At 51.5% G+C, this 13,028-nt stretch overlaps 1 non-coding gene across 1 annotated transcript; it reads right to left on the minus strand.

Moving 5' to 3' along the window:
• Positions 1-9,095: 9,095 nt before the first annotated feature.
• Positions 9,096-9,168, minus strand: trnat-ugu (transfer RNA threonine (anticodon UGU)). Its single transcript has one exon. It is a non-coding gene; the product is annotated as a tRNA-Thr (tRNA).
• Positions 9,169-13,028: the final 3,860 nt, after the last annotated feature.

The raw sequence follows: 13,028 nt of genomic DNA on the forward strand, positions 1-13,028 counted from the left end.
GGGTGGTCCGGCGCACTGCGCTGGATTGGTTAACACTGGCTGACTCAAATACTTGGGACACAGGTTTCAATCGACTCTCGCCTCACCGTCTGTCCAGTTTGAACATTCTGCCCGTGTGTGCGTGGGTTTGCTCCGGCTGCTCCGGTTACCGCTCTCAGTCCAAAGATGTGTAGCTTCTGCGGGATTGGCCATGCTTCATTGTCCCATTGTGTACGGTGATAGTGCGGGCCCGGTGGATTCGTCAGCATTAAATGTGGAATGATGCGGAATGGGTCTGGGTCGATTGCTCTCTGCAGGGTCGGTGTGGACGAGATTAGAATAAATTAGATTGGCTACAGTGTGGAAACAGGACCTTCAGCCCAACAAGTCCACATCGATCCTCTGAAGAGTAACCCACCCAGACCCGTTTCACTCTGAATAATGCACCTATGACTAGGGGCAATTTAGAACTTCCTGTAGAAGGGCTCATGCCCGAAACGTCGATTCTCCTGCTCCTTGGATGCTGCCTGACCTGCTGCGCTTTTCCAGCAATACATTTTCAGCTCAGCAATTTAGAATGGCCAATTCAGCCGGCCTGCACGTCTTTGGACTGTGAGAGCAAACCGGAGCAAACCCACGCAGACTCTGGGAGAATGTGCAAAGTCGACACAGACTCGATTCCCTAAAGCTGGAATCGAGCCTGGCTCCCTAGCGCTGTGAGGCAGCAGTGCGAACCACTGAGCGACTGGTTGGGCGGAATGGCCTGTTTCCAAACTGGAGGGATCCTATGCCTCTGAGATTTCTGACAATCACCGGGAGACCTAATTGGGAATTGTCATTCGCTCGCTTGGAGTGACTGAGGTCAGCGATCTCAAAGTTAAATCCGTGAACACACACAGCCCCGTTCTTTGCCTGCAGAAAAAAGAAGTTTGTGGATTTCAACTGAACGCTGTAAGTGACAAAAACAGAAGTTGCAGGAAAAGCTCAACAGGTCTGAGACGAGAAATGAGAGGCGACAAGTGTCTGTCACTTCAGGGTAATGACCCTGGTGTTTCAGACATCAATTCCCAAGCTCTTGACAAAAACAGCAGCTATCAGTCCAACAGGGTTATTCAGGAGCGCGACTCGTTCATTTGGTGATTGCGGGTGGACGCCGTAGCTTCCAAATAAGCCGGTTAGACGACAAGCTGGCGTTGAGCTTGAACATAGCATCCTACAGTCTCATGCCAAGCGTTGAAACTGAGTGGGCGCTGGAGACATGGCTGAGAGGCCCCAGTGAGATTTGAACTCACGACCCCTGGTGCTCTAACCGCTGAGCTATGGAGCCGGGTGGTCCGGCGCACTGCGCTGGATTGGTTAACACTGGCTGACTCAAATACATGGGACACAGGTTTCAATCGACTCTCGCCTCACCGTCTGTACAGTTTGAACATTCTGCCCGTGTGTGCGTGGGTTTGCTCCGGCTGCTCCGGTTACCGCTCTCAGTCCAAAGATGTGTAGCTTCTGCGGGATTGGCCATGCTTCATTGTCCCATTGTGTACGGTGATAGTGCGGGCCCGGTGGATTCGTCAGCATTAAATGTGGAATGATGCGGAATGGGTCTGGGTCGATTGCTCTCTGCAGGGTCGGTGTGGACGAGATTAGAATAAATTAGATTGGCTACAGTGTGGAAACAGGACCTTCAGCCCAACAAGTCCACATCGATCCTCTGAAGAGTAACCCACCCAGACCCGTTTCACTCTGAATAATGCACCTATGACTAGGGGCAATTTAGAACTTCCTGTAGAAGGGCTCATGCCCGAAACGTCGATTCTCCTGCTCCTTGGATGCTGCCTGACCTGCTGCGCTTTTCCAGCAATACATTTTCAGCTCAGCAATTTAGAATGGCCAATTCAGCCGGCCTGCACGTCTTTGGACTGTGAGAGCAAACCGGAGCAAACCCACGCAGACTCTGGGAGAATGTGCAAAGTCGACACAGACTCGATTCCCTAAAGCTGGAATCGAGCCTGGCTCCCTAGCGCTGTGAGGCAGCAGTGCGAACCACTGAGCGACTGGTTGGGCGGAATGGCCTGTTTCCAAACTGGAGGGATCCTATGCCTCTGAGATTTCTGACAATCACCGGGAGACCTAATTGGGAATTGTCATTCGCTCGCTTGGAGTGACTGAGGTCAGCGATCTCAAAGTTAAATCCGTGAACACACACAGCCCCGTTCTTTGCCTGCAGAAAAAAGAAGTTTGTGGATTTCAACTGAACGCTGTAAGTGACAAAAACAGAAGTTGCAGGAAAAGCTCAACAGGTCTGAGACGAGAAATGAGAGTCGACAGGTGTCTGTCACTTCAGGGTAATGACCCTGGTGTTTCAGACATCAATTCCCAAGCTCTTGACAAAAACAGCAGCTATCAGTCCAACAGGGTTATTCAGGAGCGCGACCCGTTCATTTGGTGATTGCGGGTGAACGCCGTAGCTTCCAAATAAGCCGGTTAGACGACAAGCTGGCGTTGAGCTTGAACATAGCATCCTACAGTCTCATGCCAAGCGTTGAAACTGAGTGGGCGCTGGAGACATGGCTGAGAGGCCCCAGTGAGATTTGAACTCACGACCCCTGGTGCTCCAACCGCTGAGCTATGGAGCCGGGTGTTCCGGCGCACTGCACTGGATTGGTTAACACTGGCTGACTCAAATACATGGGACACAGGTTTCAATCGACTCTCGCCTCACCGTCTGTACAGTTTGAACATTCTGCCCGTGTGTGCGTGGGTTTGCTCCGGCTGCTCCGGTTACCGCTCTCAGTCCAAAGATGTGTAGCTTCTGCGGGATTGGCCATGCTTCATTGTCCCATTGTGTACGGTGATAGTGCGGGCCCGGTGGATTCGTCAGCATTAAATGTGGATTGATGCGGAATGGGTCTGGGTCGATTGCTCTCTGCAGGGTCGGTGTGGACGAGATTAGAATAAATTAGATTGGCTACAGTGTGGAAACAGGACCTTCAGCCCAACAAGTCCACATCGATCCTCTGAAGAGTAACCCACCCAGACCCGTTTCACTCTGAATAATGCACCTATGACTAGGGGCAATTTAGAACTTCCTGTAGAAGGGCTCATGCCCGAAACGTCGATTCTCCTGCTCCTTGGATGCTGCCTGACCTGCTGCGCTTTTCCAGCAATACATTTTCAGCTCAGCAATTTAGAATGGCCAATTCAGCCGGCCTGCACGTCTTTGGACTGTGAGAGCAAACCGGAGCAAACCCACGCAGACTCTGGGAGAATGTGCAAAGTCGACACAGACTCGATTCCCTAAAGCTGGAATCGAGCCTGGCTCCCTAGCGCTGTGAGGCAGCAGTGCGAACCACTGAGCGACTGGTTGGGCGGAATGGCCTGTTTCCAAACTGGAGGGATCCTATGCCTCTGAGATTTCTGACAATCACCGGGAGACCTAATTGGGAATTGTCATTCGCTCGCTTGGAGTGACTGAGGTCAGCGATCTCAAAGTTAAATCCGTGAACACACACAGCCCCGTTCTTTGCCTGCAGAAAAAAGAAGTTTGTGGATTTCAACTGAACGCTGTAAGTGACAAAAACAGAAGTTGCAGGAAAAGCTCAACAGGTCTGAGACGAGAAATGAGAGTCGACAGGTGTCTGTCACTTCAGGGTAATGACCCTGGTGTTTCAGACATCAATTCCCAAGCTCTTGACAAAAACAGCAGCTATCAGTCCAACAGGGTTATTCAGGAGCGCGACCCGTTCATTTGGTGATTGCGGGTGAACGCCGTAGCTTCCAAATAAGCCGGTTAGACGACAAGCTGGCGTTGAGCTTGAACATAGCATCCTACAGTCTCATGCCAAGCGTTGAAACTGAGTGGGCGCTGGAGACATGGCTGAGAGGCCCCAGTGAGATTTGAACTCACGACCCCTGGTGCTCCAACCGCTGAGCTATGGAGCCGGGTGGTCCGGCGCACTGCGCTGGATTGGTTAACACTGGCTGACTCAAATACATGGGACACAGGTTTCAATCGACTCTCGCCTCACCGTCTGTACAGTTTGAACATTCTGCCCGTGTGTGCGTGGGTTTGCTCCGGCTGCTCCGGTTACCGCTCTCAGTCCAAAGATGTGTAGCTTCTGCGGGATTGGCCATGCTTCATTGTCCCATTGTGTACGGTGATAGTGCGGGCCCGGTGGATTCGTCAGCATTAAATGTGGAATGATGCGGAATGGGTCTGGGTCGATTGCTCTCTGCAGGGTCGGTGTGGACGAGATTAGAATAAATTAGATTGGCTACAGTGTGGAAACAGGACCTTCAGCCCAACAAGTCCACATCGATCCTCTGAAGAGTAACCCACCCAGACCCGTTTCACTCTGAATAATGCACCTATGACTAGGGGCAATTTAGAACTTCCTGTAGAAGGGCTCATGCCCGAAACGTCGATTCTCCTGCTCCTTGGATGCTGCCTGACCTGCTGCGCTTTTCCAGCAATACATTTTCAGCTCAGCAATTTAGAATGGCCAATTCAGCCGGCCTGCACGTCTTTGGACTGTGAGAGCAAACCGGAGCAAACCCACGCAGACTCTGGGAGAATGTGCAAAGTCGACACAGACTCGATTCCCTAAAGCTGGAATCGAGCCTGGCTCCCTAGCGCTGTGAGGCAGCAGTGCGAACCACTGAGCGACTGGTTGGGCGGAATGGCCTGTTTCCAAACTGGAGGGATCCTATGCCTCTGAGATTTCTGACAATCACCGGGAGACCTAATTGGGAATTGTCATTCGCTCGCTTGGAGTGACTGAGGTCAGCGATCTCAAAGTTAAATCCGTGAACACACACAGCCCCGTTCTTTGCCTGCAGAAAAAAGAAGTTTGTGGATTTCAACTGAACGCTGTAAGTGACAAAAACAGAAGTTGCAGGAAAAGCTCAACAGGTCTGAGACGAGAAATGAGAGTCGACAGGTGTCTGTCACTTCAGGGTAATGACCCTGGTGTTTCAGACATCAATTCCCAAGCTCTTGACAAAAACAGCAGCTATCAGTCCAACAGGGTTATTCAGGAGCGCGACTCGTTCATTTGGTGATTGCGGGTGAACGCCGTGGCTTCCAAATAAGCCGGTTAGACGACAAGCTGGCGTTGAGCTTGAACATAGCATCCTACAGTCTCATGCCAAGCGTTGAAACTGAGAGGGCGCAGAAGACATGGCTGAGAGGCCCCAGTGAGATTGGAACTCACGACCCCTGGTTTACAAGACCAGTGCTTTAACCGCTGAGCTATGGAGCCGGGTGGTCTGGCGCACTGCGCTGGATTGGTTAACACTGGCTGACTCAAATACATGGGACACAGGTTTCAATCGACTCTCGCCTCACCGTCTGTACAGTTTGAACATTCTGCCCGTGTGTGCGTGGGTTTGCTCCGGCTGCTCCGGTTACCGCTCTCAGTCCAAAGATGTGTAGCTTCTGCGGGATTGGCCATGCTTCATTGTCCCATTGTGTACGGTGATAGTGCGGGCCCGGTGGATTCGTCAGCATTAAATGTGGAATGATGCGGAATGGGTCTGGGTCGATTGCTCTCTGCAGGGTCGGTGTGGACGAGATTAGAATAAATTAGATTGGCTACAGTGTGGAAACAGGACCTTCAGCCCAACAAGTCCACATCGATCCTCTGAAGAGTAACCCACCCAGACCCGTTTCACTCTGAATAATGCACCTATGACTAGGGGCAATTTAGAACTTCCTGTAGAAGGGCTCATGCCCGAAACGTCGATTCTCCTGCTCCTTGGATGCTGCCTGACCTGCTGCGCTTTTCCAGCAATACATTTTCAGCTCAGCAATTTAGAATGGCCAATTCAGCCGGCCTGCACGTCTTTGGACTGTGAGAGCAAACCGGAGCAAACCCACGCAGACTCTGGGAGAATGTGCAAAGTCGACACAGACTCGATTCCCTAAAGCTGGAATCGAGCCTGGCTCCCTAGCGCTGTGAGGCAGCAGTGCGAACCACTGAGCGACTGGTTGGGCGGAATGGCCTGTTTCCAAACTGGAGGGATCCTATGCCTCTGAGATTTCTGACAATCACCGGGAGACCTAATTGGGAATTGTCATTCGCTCGCTTGGAGTGACTGAGGTCAGCGATCTCAAAGTTAAATCCGTGAACACACACAGCCCCGTTCTTTGCCTGCAGAAAAAAGAAGTTTGTGGATTTCAACTGAACGCTGTAAGTGACAAAAACAGAAGTTGCAGGAAAAGCTCAACAGGTCTGAGACGAGAAATGAGAGGCGACAAGTGTCTGTCACTTCAGGGTAATGACCCTGGTGTTTCAGACATCAATTCCCAAGCTCTTGACAAAAACAGCAGCTATCAGTCCAACAGGGTTATTCAGGAGCGCGACTCGTTCATTTGGTGATTGCGGGTGAACGCCGTAGCTTCCAAATAAGCCGGTTAGACGACAAGCTGGCGTTGAGCTTGAACATAGCATCCTACAGTCTCATGCCAAGCGTTGAAACTGAGTGGGCGCTGGAGACATGGCTGAGAGGCCCCAGTGAGATTTGAACTCACGACCCCTGGTGCTCTAACCGCTGAGCTATGGAGCCGGGTGGTCCGGCGCACTGCGCTGGATTGGTTAACACTGGCTGACTCAAATACATGGGACACAGGTTTCAATCGACTCTCGCCTCACCGTCTGTACAGTTTGAACATTCTGCCCGTGTGTGCGTGGGTTTGCTCCGGCTGCTCCGGTTACCGCTCTCAGTCCAAAGATGTGTAGCTTCTGCGGGATTGGCCATGCTTCATTGTCCCATTGTGTACGGTGATAGTGCGGGCCCGGTGGATTCGTCAGCATTAAATGTGGAATGATGCGGAATGGGTCTGGGTCGATTGCTCTCTGCAGGGTCGGTGTGGACGAGATTAGAATAAATTAGATTGGCTACAGTGTGGAAACAGGACCTTCAGCCCAACAAGTCCACATCGATCCTCTGAAGAGTAACCCACCCAGACCCGTTTCACTCTGAATAATGCACCTATGACTAGGGGCAATTTAGAACTTCCTGTAGAAGGGCTCATGCCCGAAACGTCGATTCTCCTGCTCCTTGGATGCTGCCTGACCTGCTGCGCTTTTCCAGCAATACATTTTCAGCTCAGCAATTTAGAATGGCCAATTCAGCCGGCCTGCACGTCTTTGGACTGTGAGAGCAAACCGGAGCAAACCCACGCAGACTCTGGGAGAATGTGCAAAGTCGACACAGACTCGATTCCCTAAAGCTGGAATCGAGCCTGGCTCCCTAGCGCTGTGAGGCAGCAGTGCGAACCACTGAGCGACTGGTTGGGCGGAATGGCCTGTTTCCAAACTGGAGGGATCCTATGCCTCTGAGATTTCTGACAATCACCGGGAGACCTAATTGGGAATTGTCATTCGCTCGCTTGGAGTGACTGAGGTCAGCGATCTCAAAGTTAAATCCGTGAACACACACAGCCCCGTTCTTTGCCTGCAGAAAAAAGAAGTTTGTGGATTTCAACTGAACGCTGTAAGTGACAAAAACAGAAGTTGCAGGAAAAGCTTAACAGGTCTGAGACGAGAAATGAGAGGCGACAAGTGTCTGTCACTTCAGGGTAATGACCCTGGTGTTTCAGACATCAATTCCCAAGCTCTTGACAAAAACAGCAGCTATCAGTCCAACAGGGTTATTCAGGAGCGCGACTCGTTCATTTGGTGATTGCGGGTGGACGCCGTAGCTTCCAAATAAGCCGGTTAGACGACAAGCTGGCGTTGAGCTTGAACATAGCATCCTACAGTCTCATGCCAAGCGTTGAAACTGAGTGGGCGCTGGAGACATGGCTGAGAGGCCCCAGTGAGATTTGAACTCACGACCCCTGGTGCTCTAACCGCTGAGCTATGGAGCCGGGTGGTCCGGCGCACTGCGCTGGATTGGTTAACACTGGCTGACTCAAATACATGGGACACAGGTTTCAATCGACTCTCGCCTCACCGTCTGTACAGTTTGAACATTCTGCCCGTGTGTGCGTGGGTTTGCTCCGGCTGCTCCGGTTACCGCTCTCAGTCCAAAGATGTGTAGCTTCTGCGGGATTGGCCATGCTTCATTGTCCCATTTTGTACGGTGATAGTGCGGGCCCGGTGGATTCGTCAGCATTAAATGTGGAATGATGCGGAATGGGTCTGGGTCGATTGCTCTCTGCAGGGTCGGTGTGGACGAGATTAGAATAAATTAGATTGGCTACAGTGTGGAAACAGGACCTTCAGCCCAACAAGTCCACATCGATCCTCTGAAGAGTAACCCACCCAGACCCGTTTCACTCTGAATAATGCACCTATGACTAGGGGCAATTTAGAACTTCCTGTAGAAGGGCTCATGCCCGAAACGTCGATTCTCCTGCTCCTTGGATGCTGCCTGACCTGCTGCGCTTTTCCAGCAATACATTTTCAGCTCAGCAATTTAGAATGGCCAATTCAGCCGGCCTGCACGTCTTTGGACTGTGAGAGCAAACCGGAGCAAACCCACACAGACTCTGGGAGAATGTGCAAAGTCGACACAGACTCGATTCCCTAAAGCTGGAATCGAGCCTGGCTCCCTAGCGCTGTGAGGCAGCAGTGCGAACCACTGAGCGACTGGTTGGGCGGAATGGCCTGGTTCCAAACTGGAGGGATCCTATGCCTCTGAGATTTCTGACAATCACCGGGAGACCTAATTGGGAATTGTCATTCGCTCGCTTGGAGTGACTGAGGTCAGCGATCTCAAAGTTAAATCCGTGAACCCACACAGCCCCGTTCTTTGCCTGCAGAAAAAAGAAGTTTGTGGATTTCAACTGAACGCTGTAAGTGACAAAAACAGAAGTTGCAGGAAAAGCTTAACAGGTCTGAGACGAGAAATGAGAGGCGACAAGTGTCTGTCACTTCAGGGTAATGACCCTAGTGTTTCAGACATCAATTCCCAAGCTCTTGACAAAAACAGCAGCTATCAGTCCAACAGGGTTATTCAGGAGCGCGACTCGTTCATTTGGTGATTGCGGGTGGACGCCGTAGCTTCCAAATAAGCCGGTTAGACGACAAGCTGGCGTTGAGCTTGAACATAGCATCCTACAGTCTCATGCCAAGCGTTGAAACTGAGTGGGCGCTGGAGACATGGCTGAGAGGCCCCAGTGAGATTTGAACTCACGACCCCTGGTTTACAAGACCAGTGCTCTAACCGCTGAGCTATGGAGCCGGGTGGTCCGGCGCCCTGCGCTGGATTGGTTAACACTGGCTGACTCAAATACTTGGGACGCAGGTTTCAATCGACTCTCGCCTCACCGTCTGTACAGTTTGAACATTCTGCCCGTGTGTGCGTGGGTTTGCTCCGGCTGCTCCGGTTACCGCTCTCAGTCCAAAGATGTGTAGCTTCTGCGGGATTGGCCATGCTTCATTGTCCCATTGTGTACGGTGATAGTGCGGGCCCGGTGGATTCGTCAGCATTAAATGTGGAATGATGCGGAATGGGTCTGGGTCGATTTCTCTCTGCAGGGTCGGTGTGGACGAGATTAGAATAAATTAGATTGGCTACAGTGTGGAAACAGGACCTTCAGCCCAACAAGTCCACATCGATCCTCTGAAGAGTAACCCACCCAGACCCGTTTCACTCTGAATAATGCACCTATGACTAGGGGCAATTTAGAACTTCCTGTAGAAGGGCTCATGCCCGAAACGTCGATTCTCCTGCTCCTTGGATGCTGCCTGACCTGCTGCGCTTTTCCAGCAATACATTTTCAGCTCAGCAATTTAGAATGGCCAATTCAGCCGGCCTGCACGTCTTTGGACTGTGACAGCAAACCGGAGCAAACCCACGCAGACTCTGGGAGAATGTGCAAAGTCGACACAGACTCGATTCCCTAAAGCTGGAATCGAGCCTGGCTCCCTAGCGCTGTGAGGCAGCAGTGCGAACCACTGAGCGACTGGTTGGGCGGAATGGCCTGTTTCCAAACTGGAGGGATCCTATGCCTCTGAGATTTCTGACAATCACCGGGAGACCTAATTGGGAATTGTCATTCGCTCGCTTGGAGTGACTGAGGTCAGCGATCTCAAAGTTAAATCCGTGAACACACACAGCCCCGTTCTTTGCCTGCAGAAAAAAGAAGTTTGTGGATTTCAACTGAACGCTGTAAGTGACAAAAACAGAAGTTGCAGGAAAAGCTCAACAGGTCTGAGACGAGAAATGAGAGGCGACAAGTGTCTGTCACTTCAGGGTAATGACCCTGGTGTTTCAGACATCAATTCCCAAGCTCTTGACAAAAACAGCAGCTATCAGTCCAACAGGGTTATTCATCAGCGCGACTCGTTCATTTGGTGATTGCGGGTGAACGCCGTAGCTTCCAAATAAGCCGGTTAGACGACAAGCTGGCGTTGAGCTTGAACATAGCATCCTACAGTCTCATGCCAAGCGTTGAAACTGAGTGGGCGCTTGGAGACATGGCTGAGAGGCCCCAGTGAGATTTGAACTCACGACCCCTGGTGCTCCAACCGCTGAGCTATGGAGCCGGGTGGTCCGGCGCACTGCACTGGATTGGTTAACACTGGCTGACTCAAATACATGGGACACAGGTTTCAATCGACTCTCGCCTCACCGTCTGTACAGTTTGAACATTCTGCCCGTGTGTGCGTGGGTTTGCTCCGGCTGCTCCGGTTACCGCTCTCAGTCCAAAGATGTGTAGCTTCTGCGGGATTGGCCATGCTTCATTGTCCCATTGTGTACGGTGATAGTGCGGGCCCGGTGGATTCGTCAGCATTAAATGTGGAATGATGCGGAATGGGTCTGGGTCGATTGCTCTCTGCAGGGTCGGTGTGGACGAGATTAGAATAAATTAGATTGGCTACAGTGTGGAAACAGGACCTTCAGCCCAACAAGTCCACATCGATCCTCTGAAGAGTAACCCACCCAGACCCGTTTCACTCTGAATAATGCACCTATGACTAGGGGCAATTTAGAACTTCCTGTAGAAGGGCTCATGCCCGAAACGTCGATTCTCCTGCTCCTTGGATGCTGCCTGACCTGCTGCGCTTTTCCAGCAATACATTTTCAGCTCAGCAATTTAGAATGGCCAATTCAGCCGGCCTGCACGTCTTTGGACTGTGAGAGCAAACCGGAGCAAACCCACGCAGACTCTGGGAGAATGTGCAAAGTCGACACAGACTCGATTCCCTAAAGCTGGAATCGAGCCTGGCTCCCTAGCGCTGTGAGGCAGCAGTGCGAACCACTGAGCGACTGGTTGGGCGGAATGGCCTGTTTCCAAACTGGAGGGATCCTATGCCTCTGAGATTTCTGACAATCACCGGGAGACCTAATTGGGAATTGTCATTCGCTCGCTTGGAGTGACTGAGGTCAGCGATCTCAAAGTTAAATCCGTGAACACACACAGCCCCGTTCTTTGCCTGCAGAAAAAAGAAGTTTGTGGATTTCAACTGAACGCTGTAAGTGACAAAAACAGAAGTTGCAGGAAAAGCTTAACAGGTCTGAGACGAGAAATGAGAGGCGACAAGTGTCTGTCACTTCAGGGTAATGACCCTGGTGTTTCAGACATCAATTCCCAAGCTCTTGACAAAAACAGCAGCTATCAGTCCAACAGGGTTATTCAGGAGCGCGACTCGTTCATTTGGTGATTGCGGGTGGACGCCGTAGCTTCCAAATAAGCCGGTTAGACGACAAGCTGGCGTTGAGCTTGAACATAGCATCCTACAGTCTCATGCCAAGCGTTGAAACTGAGTGGGCGCTGGAGACATGGCTGAGAGGCCCCAGTGAGATTTGAACTCACGACCCCTGGTGCTCTAACCGCTGAGCTATGGAGCCGGGTGGTCCGGCGCACTGCACTGGATTGGTTAACACTGGCTGACTCAAATACTTGGGACACAGGTTTCAATCGACTCTCGCCTCACCGTCTGTACAGTTTGAACATTCTGCCCGTGTGTGCGTGGGTTTGCTCCGGCTGCTCCGGTTACCGCTCTCAGTCCAAAGATGTGTAGCTTCTGCGGGATTGGCCATGCTTCATTGTCCCATTGTGTACGGTGATAGTGCGGGCCCGGTGGATTCGTCAGCATTAAATGTGGAATGATGCGGAATGGGTCTGGGTCGATTGCTCTCTGCAGGGTCGGTGTGGACGAGATTAGAATAAATTAGATTGGCTACAGTGTGGAAACAGGACCTTCAGCCCAACAAGTCCACATCGATCCTCTGAAGAGTAACCCACCCAGACCCGTTTCACTCTGAATAATGCACCTATGACTAGGGGCAATTTAGAACTTCCTGTAGAAGGGCTCATGCCCGAAACGTCGATTCTCCTGCTCCTTGGATGCTGCCTGACCTGCTGCGCTTTTCCAGCAATACATTTTCAGCTCAGCAATTTAGAATGGCCAATTCAGCCGGCCTGCACGTCTTTGGACTGTGAGAGCAAACCGGAGCAAACCCACGCAGACTCTGGGAGAATGTGCAAAGTCGACACAGACTCGATTCCCTAAAGCTGGAATCGAGCCTGGCTCCCTAGCGCTGTGAGGCAGCAGTGCGAACCACTGAGCGACTGGTTGGGCGGAATGGCCTGTTTCCAAACTGGAGGGATCCTATGCCTCTGAGATTTCTGACAATCACCGGGAGACCTAATTGGGAATTGTCATTCGCTCGCTTGGAGTGACTGAGGTCAGCGATCTCAAAGTTAAATCCATGAACACACACAGCCCCGTTCTTTGCCTGCAGAAAAAAGAAGTTTGTGGATTTCAACTGAACGCTGTAAGTGACAAAAACAGAAGTTGCAGGAAAAGCTCAACAGGTCTGAGACGAGAAATGAGAGGCGACAAGTGTCTGTCACTTCAGGGTAATGACCCTGGTGTTTCAGACATCAATTCCCAAGCTCTTGACAAAAACAGCAGCTATCAGTCCAACAGGGTTATTCAGGAGCGCTACTCGTTCATTTGGTGATTGCGGGTGAACACCGTAGCTTCCAAATAAGCCGGTTAGACGACAAGCTGGCGTTGAGCTTGAACATAGCATCCTACAGTCTCATGCCAAGCGTTGAAACTGAGTGGGCGCTTGGAGACATGGCTGAG

The sequence above is a fragment of the Chiloscyllium plagiosum genome, unplaced genomic scaffold (genome assembly GCF_037043375.1).
Source record: "Chiloscyllium plagiosum isolate Xiang-an unplaced genomic scaffold, Cpla_swu_hap1 HiC_scaffold_38, whole genome shotgun sequence".
Classification (NCBI taxonomy): domain Eukaryota; kingdom Metazoa; phylum Chordata; class Chondrichthyes; order Orectolobiformes; family Hemiscylliidae; genus Chiloscyllium; species Chiloscyllium plagiosum.